Source organism: Silene latifolia, chromosome 10 (assembly GCF_048544455.1).
Source record: "Silene latifolia isolate original U9 population chromosome 10, ASM4854445v1, whole genome shotgun sequence".
NCBI classification, from domain to species: Eukaryota; Viridiplantae; Streptophyta; class Magnoliopsida; order Caryophyllales; family Caryophyllaceae; genus Silene; species Silene latifolia.
In genome coordinates this window covers 50,777,604-50,789,201 of record NC_133535.1, presented here as the reverse complement: position 1 = coordinate 50,789,201, position 11,598 = coordinate 50,777,604, and the positions used below count along the sequence as shown (strand labels likewise).

General features: G+C 38.9%; 1 non-coding gene across 1 annotated transcript; it reads right to left on the bottom strand.

Annotated features, from left to right (window-relative positions):
* Positions 1-7,618: 7,618 nt before the first annotated feature.
* Positions 7,619-7,725, bottom strand: LOC141610121 (small nucleolar RNA R71). The gene has a single exon (XR_012528016.1). It is a non-coding gene; the product is annotated as a small nucleolar RNA R71 (small nucleolar RNA).
* Between the last annotated feature and the right edge of the window lie 3,873 nt (positions 7,726-11,598).

The window sequence follows — 11,598 nt, the reverse complement described above, 5'->3', positions numbered from 1 at the left end:
TTGCTACAAGAGAATTGATATACCCCTCCCTTACCTTAGAATTCTTGAGTTCTTTGAAAGTTACTAAGTAAGAGACTAGAGAAAACATCGAGTTCCGCCTTGCCAATGTGAGTAGGCGCATCACCTTTGATGAATTGGGTAAAGTATTAGGTCTTAGTGATTCACCTAGTTATTACAAGAATCCCGAAAAGTATGACCCCGCTCCTCTTTGGGAGGCGATTTCCGGGAGGAAATTTGAGAACTATCATGCTAGTCGCGCTCTATTAGTCCACCATCCGGGCATTAGAGTGTGGCACAAGGTCATCGGGAATACTATCATTGCAAGAAAAGACACTAACCACTTTACCAAGCTCGATTGTGTTCTACTTGAGTCGGCCTTAAATATTGGAAGGGAATTCACCAAGCCTTACAACTCTCTAAGGCTTTTGGTGGAAATATGGCTCAATGTTGATTGTGGAAAGCAAGGCACCACTTTTATTATAAATGGAGGTCTAGTCACTCTTTTGGCTAAGTACTTTGATCCGAATTTCAACAAGGATAAAGAGTATGTGGCGAAAAAGGGGGGTCATATCATTGACATGCATGGATGCCATGATTAACAAGTACAAGTGGGTCACTCATAACCCTCTTAACACCAAATATGGGTGGCTCACCAATGAAGCTAGATCTTTTACTTTGCCTTCCAAGATATGCCGTTTGAGTGTCCATCGGACCAACTACCTTCTTCCCCTCTCAAAAGAAGCCGAATACATCATCCGTCAACAAAGGGGTGAAATTGAAATGCCCTCCTCCTCCATTGTCACACCACCCTATCCATTCAAGTATCAAGAGTTCAAACCCGAAGGTGTTAAAGCAAGCAATGACTACATGACTCTACTTATGCAAGAGATGCACAAACAATCTTTTAAGGATCAGGAAGATGCATACTTAGTCCAATATCCACCCCTCCTTAATTTAGCTAGGCAAGGACTACTTGATCCTTCATGTCCTTTGCCTAGTTGGGCGGATAGGGAAGTCTTCTTTCCAAGTGCATCTAGGGGTGAGAGACCGGGTGACGATGAGGTTGTCGGTGATGAGGTTGTCGATGAAAGCATTGATGAAGAGGTAAATGAAGAGGAAGAGGCAAATGAAGAAGAGGATGATGAAGGAAGTGAGCAAGGAAGTGAAGAGGGAAGTGGTGGTGAGTCCACTTCTATTGAGGAAGATGATGACAATGATGATATGATAGAAGACTAGCAAGCTTTGGAGGCTCCTACCCTCTTGAGGTTTGTCTACTTCTTTCTTTGTTTTATTTATTTTATCTTGATCATGGTTGGAGAGTCCTAGCAACATAGAGGACTAACACCTCGGCCCCATTGAGGTGTTCTTATTTCATTGTTCCCACTTTTGAAAATCCAAAATGACAAATTTAGTTTCATGCATTGCATCTTGTGTGCATGAACTACCCCCAACTTTAGGACATTAGAAATAATGTCTATCTCGGTTTGGGGAAGTACATGCATACGCAACGGGAGGTAATCTAAATTACGCTCTCCCTCATAAAATAAAACTCATGCATCATGTAGTGTAGATTAGCATAGCTTGCATTTAGTGTAGAATTCATGCATCATGCTTGCATAATTTCCCATCATTTTGGCCATTGAGGACAATGACCATATTAGTGTGGGGATGGGGAATTCTAACTTAGCTTTTATTCAAAAATCCAAAAAAAAAAAAAAAAAAAAAATCAAAAATCAAAAATCAAATTTTTTTGAAAAACCATAAGAATTTGAAAAATTAAAAAACCAAAAACAAGTTCATTTCCTTTGTAGTGTAGACATGTATATATTGTTGTATATATTGTGTTTGTTCTATCCTTGTTCACATTTATTGACTACGCCACATCCGAGACATGAGGATATTGAAGACCGCATGGTATGATCTTTCCAATCTCCTTTTTCCTCTTTATGTTAATGACTATGTGGCTTTATTTTAATTGATGCGGTATAACAATGTGAACTTAGGACTTGCATTTAGTTTATATGTCATATTAGTTGGTAGAAGCATATGCATTAGGATGTATATATGCTAGTTGCATCATGGCCAAATCTTCACCTTCTGGACGCCCGTCCAGGAACGCCCAAATCCGCCCGTCCCGTGCTAAAGACGCCCGGATTCCCAGACAGTCCCATTTCGTCTTCTACAAGCTTCAAGGAAGGATGCACATCTTTTTCTAAGACCGGCGAAAAAGAGACCGGAGTCTCCCTAGAGACCGGCGATTCCTCAAGGACTTAATCGCCATTTAAGCCCTTAGTAAACCCTAATTTATGTACCTAATCCCCACTATAAATACCCCATTAGTCTAATTAGAAGAGCATGTTCTTCTTAGCAATCTTTAGTGTAGTTAATATCAATCAAATCTCTCTTTAATCTTGTAATTAGCATTTAATCAAGTTTTAATACAAGTTTTATTTCCTTAATCTCTCTCTTGTTCATCCTTTATTTTGGGTAATTGAAGATTATTTGGGTTATTATTGGGAGATTGACAACCTTCCAATCAAGCATCAAGTACTTCTTTTATACTTTGCTTTATTATTGGAATCATTAGTAAGTATAATTCTCTTAATCCCTTTTTAATTATTCTTAATCACTTTCATTTATTCATCATGTTTCACTTTGTTGGTATGATTGACAACCTTGCTAGCATGTTCAACATGATAATGAGTGAGTAGTTTCCTTAGTTAGGGTTAATGGGTAATTAGGGGAAACCAACATGGGGAATGATTCATGCTTAAATTAATATGCTTTCATAGTTTATTTGCTTGCTTATTGTGATCTCAACTTATGCACATGTTATGTTTGATGAAATGTGAGCCTATGAATCCTTGCATTTTTTTACCCATCACCTATCTTTTCAATGAGACTTGTAAGACATAAACCAACTTGAGTCTCATTAGACCATGCATATTGTTGACTAGGGAAGATTAAGTCGACTTGTAGGTGTTGTACAATCTAATCGATTCGGCTCCGGGACCCAAACTTTCCTAGGATTGTAAGATATAAACCAACTCGATCCATCACAACAATAATTGATTGCTTATAACTTGAGAATATGTTTGTATGATCAATTCTCATGAATCCCCAATTACCCCATGACACCCTAGTGCTTTTTATCAATTGTTTACATCCCTTTTAATTCATCTTGCTTGTTTACTTTCATTGCTTTTTAGTTTAGTGATCTTCTACTTCAAACCCCAATTGTGACACCCTTAAGACACCACTAATTGCAATAGAAATCTCATCTCAATTCCCGTCCCTTGGGATCCGACCTTTACTTGCCTCTTTACTAATTGTAGAGTTGTTGGTGAAGTTATAAATTGTGTTTTGGTCTAGGTGCTCCTAAAGACAAGTACTGAAAACTAAACCCCACGAGGGAACACGACCATGGATGCAAGGATCTTTTCTCATCATTGCCTATCTACTATAGTATGTACAAATTAAAGGCCTTCTAGTCTTGTCTTCTCTTTGATACTTGGTCATTGAATTCAATCAATTTAGCTTCATTTTGCCATGAAAATGCAAGGTTTGCACTCCTTTCCTACCAAGGGATCAAAACCTCAAAGAATATGCAAAACAAAAGACTAAAGACAATAAATGACCCAAATAGGCACTAAAAAGCATGGGAACAAGGCTAATTCGGGGACTAAATATGCTCAAATTATGGTCACATCAATGGGTGTCACCCGATTCGACAAACGATATACTAATCGCATCCAAGACTAGAAACATGGCACACATAGCCGTAACCAAAGGTCGAGTAACCTAATCGGAAACATGGCGCATAGTCCGTAACCAAAGGTCCGAAGAAGTCGGAAGGGTAATCCTCAATCCGGAAACATGGCACACATACCGTAACCAAAGGTCCGGAAGGAGGGTAATAAGGAAAGTCAATTCGTCACACAATGTAAAACGTCACATTTGGGTCACAAATAAAAGCAACAATGATTGCACAAACATAACTTAAACAATTCATGTGAAGTATGTCTAAGCATAAGTGCATAACAAACATCAGGGGCTCCCAGCGGGCATGGGCACCGGCTGCCGGCCCACCGGCTGGGCACTCAAGCTCCAAGTCAAAAGTCAACAAAAAAGCCTTCGGGGCTTCCCTGCCGGTTGGGTGATCTGCTTCCGGCTCACCGGCAGGGGATCCTCCTTGTTTTAAAGACGCATAAAGAATTTCAAGGGCTCTCTGCCGGTTGGGATGCCGGCTGCCGGCCCACCAGCGGGGGATCCCTCCTACTTTACAAAAAGTGCAAGAAAACACATAGGGGCTCTCTGCCATTTGGGTGACCGGCTGCCGGCCCACCGGCAGGGGGACCTTCTTACCTTATAAAATGCACAAAATATGCGTGGGCTCTCTGCCGGTTGGGAGACCGGCTGCCGGCTCACCGGCAGAGACGCACTGTGACTAATTTTCAAGATTTTTCCAACAATAAAAGCACAAAGTCTCGCTGCCGGTTGGGTGACCGGCTGCCGGCCCACCGGTAGGGACACACTGTACACGAGAAACTCAACAAACACTCATCCAAAGATTTTAAGGCTTATCAGTCTTAACTACAAACATCTTATACTCTTCCAATGAGATAAATACTCAGAAAATATGGCATGTTGGGATGATTTAGACATATGACATCAATCAAGAACCTCCAAATAAGATAATATGACACCCAAACATGTGAGAATGCTCATAAAACCACTTCATTCAACACAATAATGAATTAAAACATGAAAGTTACCAACTTTAACACTTGTATGCATCCTACCACACATAAAACACACAAATTTGACATGTAAGTCGAGTAACCCATCACCGTTACCTTATATGCACTTCAATATTCTAATGAGTCGTCAACAATATAAGAATCCTCTTCCGGGTTGTCTAGACCTTCCCCTAAACACAAGAAATGAAAGTATTAAGTCAAGAATTCACATCCTCATAAGATGAGAATTTTGAAATATGAGGAAAGTTGACATCTTTCTTACTTATAAAGAAATAGAACGAGACGAGGAGGAGAATGGCGTGAGAATGGACGAAATTGGCAAAGAATTGAGTGAGATATGAGGATTTTAGGGTTGAGTGGAGATGGAGTAACAATGGTGGTGTGTTTGTTGCAAAATTTCAGAAATAATGAGTGAAGGAAGTGAAGTTGTGAGGTTTATGTGTGATGTCACCAATATTTAAGCATATTTAGTCCCCGAATTAGCCTCGTTCCTATGCTTTTTAGTGCATATTTGGGTCATTTACTATCTTTAGTCTTTTGTTTTGCATATTCTTTGAGGTTTTGTTCCCTTGGTAGGAGAGGAGTGCATACCTTGCATTTTCATGGCAAAATAAAGCTAAATTGATCGAATCTAATGACCAAGCATCAAAGTGAAGACAAGACTAGAAGACCTTTGTAAATAATGTAGTAGATGGGCAATGGTGAATAAGATCCTTGCATCTCCGACAAGATCCCGGAGGATTGTTGGAAGAAGAAAATAAGGAAAGAAGAAAAAGCTCACTGGACTGCAATCCGCTCGTCTCAGCACCAGCCGCTCGTCCAAGAGCTCCAGAATCCGCTCGTCCCGACCCTTTGGACGCTCGGATTGTTTTCCAGTGCAGCCCGGCTTCTTCTTGTTCTACTCGGGATACGCATATTTTCGAAAGACTAGCAAAAAGGAGACTCGCATCTTTCTTCGAGAGGAGCATTTCCTCAACTTTTCTTAAGGACTTAATCGTCATTTAAGCCCTTAGTAACCCTAATTTGTGCACCTAATCCCCATTATAAATACCCCATTATACTTTTTAGATTATCATGTTCTTCTTATCAATATTTAGTGTAGTCTATATTATTCTAATCTCTCTTTAATCTTGTAATCAACTTTTAATCAAGTATTAATACAAATCTCATTTCCTTAATTTCTCTATTATTCATCCTTTATTTTAGGTAATTGAAGATTATTTGAGTTTATTTGGAGGAATGAAAACCTTCTAATCATTCATCAAGTACTTCTATTATTCTTTGCTTATTATTTTGGAATCATCATTAGGTATAATTCTCTTAATCCCTTTTTAATTATTGTTAATCATCTTTACTTATTCATCATGTTTTGCTTTGTTGATATGATTGAAAACCTTGTTAACATGTTAAACTTGATAATGAGTGAGTAGTTTCCTTAACTAGGGTTAATGGGGAATTAGGGGAAACCAACATGGGGAATGATTCATGCTTAATCTAATATGTTCACATAATTTATTTGCTTGCTTGTTGTGATCTCAACTTATGCACATGTTATGTTTGATGAAATGCGAGCCTATGAATCCTTGCATTTTTTAGCCATCACTTACCTTTTCAATGAGACTTGTAAGACATAAACCAACTCGAGTCTCATTAGACCATGCATATAGTTGAGTAGGGAGGATTAAGTCGACTTGTAGGTGCTGTACAATCTAATCGATTCGGCTCTGGGACCTAAACCTTCCTAGGATTGTAGGATATAAACCAACTCGATCCTATCACAACAATAATTGCTTGCTTATAATTTGAGAATATGTTTGTATGATCAATTCCCATGAATCTCCTATGAACCCATGACACCCTAATGCTTTTAATCAATTGTTTACATCTCATTTTAGTCATCTTGCTTGTTACTTTTATTGTTATTTAGTTTAGTGATCTTCTTATCTCAACCCAAATTGTGAAACCCCTAGACACCACTACTTGCAATCGAAAATCCTACATCAATACCTGTCCCTTGGGATCCGACCTTTAGTTACCTCTTTACTAATAGGAGAGTTATTTGTGAAGTTATAAATATTGTTTTGGTCTAGGTGCTCCTAACGACAAGTAACCGAAATCTAAGCTCAAAGCGGACCGACAAAAAATGGCGCCGTTGCCGGGGACGGTGTTAACTTGATTTGATTTTCTTTGATTGTTATTAGTTGTGTCTTTCTTTGCCTTGGGGAAGCAAAACTCCTCAAGGTTTGTCCTAATTGTTTTCGAGTTGTTTGATATTTTGCATGTCTAGAAGATCACAAGGTAACTTGTTACCCATTGATCTTGAAATTGAAAGGACTTTGACAACCAATAGAAGACTTGCTAGAAATACTTTGAGAGGTATTGGTGAGGTTGTAGATATTCAACCAAATACTATTGAGTTCATCAACCCTTTTGCAAGAGAAGGTGAGGAGAACCCAACACAAAATCAACCACACAATCAACCCACAATGCCTAAGTTTTCATCACAATCCGTACTAACCGAGGAGAACCTACCCAATGGTACTCCCACACCACAACACTTAACCGGATTTTTTTTTGAAAAATCCGCATTTATCCAATTAGTCGAAAGAAGCCAATTTGGGGGGATGCCTAGTGAAGACCCTCATTCTCACATGGAGACTTTTTGTGACTATTGTGATGCGATTTCACAAACCGGAGTGACTCAAGACCAAATTCGATGGGTCTTATTTCCTTTTTCTCTAATTGGTACCGCAAAACAATGGTTAAAGAGCCTTGATAAGGCTACTCTTGGGATTGACTCTTGGAAGAAGTTGGCTCTAGCTTTCTACAAAAAGTTCTACCCTCCGGAAAAGACTAACATGCTAAGAGCCCAAATCACGGGTTTTAAGCAAAGGGACGAAGAATCTTTATATGAAGCTTGGGAGCGATTCAAAGGAACTTGTCGCTCATGTCCTCATCATGGACTTAGCGAATGGCGTGGGAAATTATCTGTATACTTCCCTTATTATTAAGGATTATAACGAATTTATAAAGATGATTACTAGTCATAAATGAAAACTACATAAACAAAATAGAGAGATTATGAAATCAACCTTCGGTCCTAGGAAAATTGGCCTAAGAACAATATCGCAATGATATTCACCTATCAGTTGCACCCAAGATGATATGAGATATGCCCTTTTCTTCTTGCTAGAATCGATCCCTAATTCACTGATTAATTTTAGGTTTTTGTGTTTTTCTTTTGATGAGAGGAGGCTAGGTCAAAATTAGGTTAAAAGGAGAAGAAGAAAAATGATTTCCTACTCCCTCATATAACCGAATTGGAGGAGTATAATTAGGAAGATATTATTTTTTTCTTTCTTTTCCTCTAATTCGGTTTTGACCGAAATCACCAACCACCAAAAATTAGAATATAATCTTCTTATTTTTGGTTGTTGTTTTAATTGTATATTATGTGTATTATTTATAAATCGTCATAATATTGACATGTATTAATAAGTCCACTTATAACAGCTTGCAGTCGATTTATCAATACCAGTCTGTCAACATATATTATGACAATATTGTATAATATACACATTAACTATAAATATCGCATATTTATAATTTGCTTATTAAATATAACCGTTTATGTTTAATTACAAATTAACATCTTAATTCATTTAAGCTAACATTATATACAATAATTAAATATAACATATTATATTCAATTTACGAATTTGATTAATTGTCTCGGCTAATATTATTTAATCGGCATTAAATAATCGTCTCATCAACACATTGACTAACTGTTTAGTCATATAAGGCATCAATGTGATTATATTTTCATACAATCACATCTCTCAAACACATCCTTTAGGTGTGACTTTTAGGGACCAGTTGATTACCGCCATCAGTATGATAATAACGTCAAACTTTCTAGCAAGCCAAACGTTATTAAGTAATCGTTAATCAACTGATAAAATACGAAGTATACCCTTGTGAACCTATAAGAGATTTATAAATGTTATCACACTAATTTGTGGAGGACACAAGCTCCAACAGACTCCCACTTGTCCTCACAAGTGTATGTGCGATAACCGATTCTCATATCCTAAAATTTCTCCCACTCAATGTAAAACAATTTGCAAAATCCGTATTCACAAAGGTCGTATTTTACAAGTGATCAATATCAAGAGTGGTTTCTCCGACTAGAGAGTAACTTAACTGATAAACGAATCATCATTCGAGCATGGCCATGCATTTCAGTTACAACTCCTCGAGTGGCCCTGAGAAATAACTAAACTTGATAAGGGTTGGATATTTTCCTCAACTCGAATCTTGCAGATGTAAGCACAGTATGAAATGACCCAGAAAAAAACTACTTAGTCTCCAGTTACGGCAGACCATGAGAAAGAAACCAAAGTCACCCAAAAACTGCCTTAATCTCGAGAGACAGTCGATAGTCAAAAGAATCAACTCTAGGAACACAATGAACGTCCTATCCACGACCTGGCACCGAATGTTTTTAAACATTTAGAACTCCATTACGTTGTCACAAAAATAATTGTCCTACGAGGTATCGTTATAACCCGTATTTGTGATCGATCAGCCAACTGATTGACTTATGGCTCGTTGAACCCACCATCAATCGACTGCACAATATAATAGCCAGAGTTATCAGCTCATATGGGCCATTACAGACCAAACAAAATATAATGTAATTCAGTTCACTTTGTGGCGTTCAATGTTGTCAGTACAATCCACATGAAAAACAAAATATTATATTAAAACGATGAAGTTATAGATAGTATATGAAAAAGATAATGTATCAAATCCATATTCAACTACTACATCTCAGGAACACGTTTAATTCCCATGGAAATAACGTGCCCTTCATGCTTATCAAAATTCAACGGTTTAGTGAGAGGGTCCGCGATGTTATCATCCGAAGCTATCTTGTCAATCACTATCTCTTCTTGCTCCACGTAATCACGGATCAGGTGAGCTTTCCGATGTACATGTCTAGATTTGTTGCTAGACTTAGGCTCCTTAGCCTGGAAGATGGCACCTCTATTGTCACAATAGATGGTGATCGGGTCATTCGAACTAGGAACTATCATAAGTCCTTGTAAGAATTGACGCATCCATATTGCTTCCTTTGCTGCCTCCGAAGCGGCATAGTACTCGGATTCAGTAGTAGAATCTGCTACAACACTCTGTTTGGAACTCTTCCAGCTGACCGCAGCATCATTAAGAGTAAAGACGAACCCGGACTAAGATTTTGAGTCATCTCGATCCGTTTGGAAGCTAGCATCTGCGTAACCGATTGCGCATAGCTTAGTATCCCCTCCATAAGTCAATACTCTATCCTTAGTCCTCCGTAGGTACTTGAGGATGTTTTTAACAGCTATCCAGTGTGTTTCACCTGAATTTTTTTGGTACCGACTCGTCATACTCAATGCATATGCCACGTCTGGACGTGTGCATATCATGGCATACATGATTGATCCTATTGCAGATGCATAAGGAACATGACTCATGCGCTCAATCCCTTCAAGCGTCGTGGGTGACTGAGACTTGCTCAACTGCATCCCAGACGTCATTGGAAGGTTCCCCTTCTTGGAGTTGGTCATGCTGAACCTTTCAAGAATCTTATCCAAATAAGACTCCTGACTAAGTGATAACGTCCGTCGTGATCTATCTCGGTAGATACGGATTCCCAATATGCGTTGTGCCTCACCCAGATCTTTCATTTGGAAATGGTTCTTCAACCATCCTTTAACCGAAGATAAGAGAGGAATGTCATTCCCAATCAAGAGTATGTCATCGACATACAATATCAAGAATACAATCTTACTCCCACTCGACTTGATATATAAGCATGGTTCCTCGACCGATCGAGTGAAACCGTACTCTTTTATCACCTGGTCGAAACGATGATTCCAACTCCGAGAAGCTTGCTTAAGTCCATAAATGGAACGCTTAAGCTTGCATACTTTCTTAGGATGTTCAGGATCTATGAAACCTTCGGGTTGCACCATGTACAACTCTTCCTCCAAATAACCGTTTAAGAAGGCGGTTTTCACATCCATTTGCCAAATTTCATAGTCATGAAAAGCGGCAATCGCTAAGATTATCCGAATGGAACGTAGCATGACTACAGGTGCAAAAATTTCATCATAATGCAATCCGTGCACTTGAGTGAAACCTTTTGCCACTAGTTATGCCTTATAGGTATCTGGTTGCGCGTCTACAGAATGCTTTATTTTGTAAAGCCATTTGCACTGTAGAGGTTTTATCTTATTAGGTAAATCAACAAGATCCCATACGTCATTCTCATACATGGAGTCCATCTCGGATTGCATGGCTTCGAGCCATAGCTTTGAGTCGGAAAAGGCAATAGCACCTTTATAGGTAACGGGTTCATTACTCTCTAGGAGCAAAACATCATTCTCCTCGACCATACCAATGTATCTGTCCGGAGGATTAGAGACTCTACCCAACCTCCTAGGTTCCTTAGGAATATTAACCGTATCATCAGTTGGAGGAACAACTTCCTCTATCTGTTCCTCGGTTGTTGGTTCTGGAATCTCCGACAGCTCGAAGGTTCTATTACTTGTCTTGTTCTCGAGAAATTCTTTCTCTAAGAACGTCGCACTAGCCGCAACAAAAACTCGATGTTCGGTAGGTGAATAGAAGTAATGACCAAACATTCCTTTTGGATAACCAATAAAGTATGTCTTGACCGATCGCGGGCCGATCTTATCCTCGTGTCTCCACTTAACATAAGCCTCGCAGCCCCAAACCCAAATAAAGGACAAGTTGGGGACCGTTCCCCTCCACATTTCATATGGAG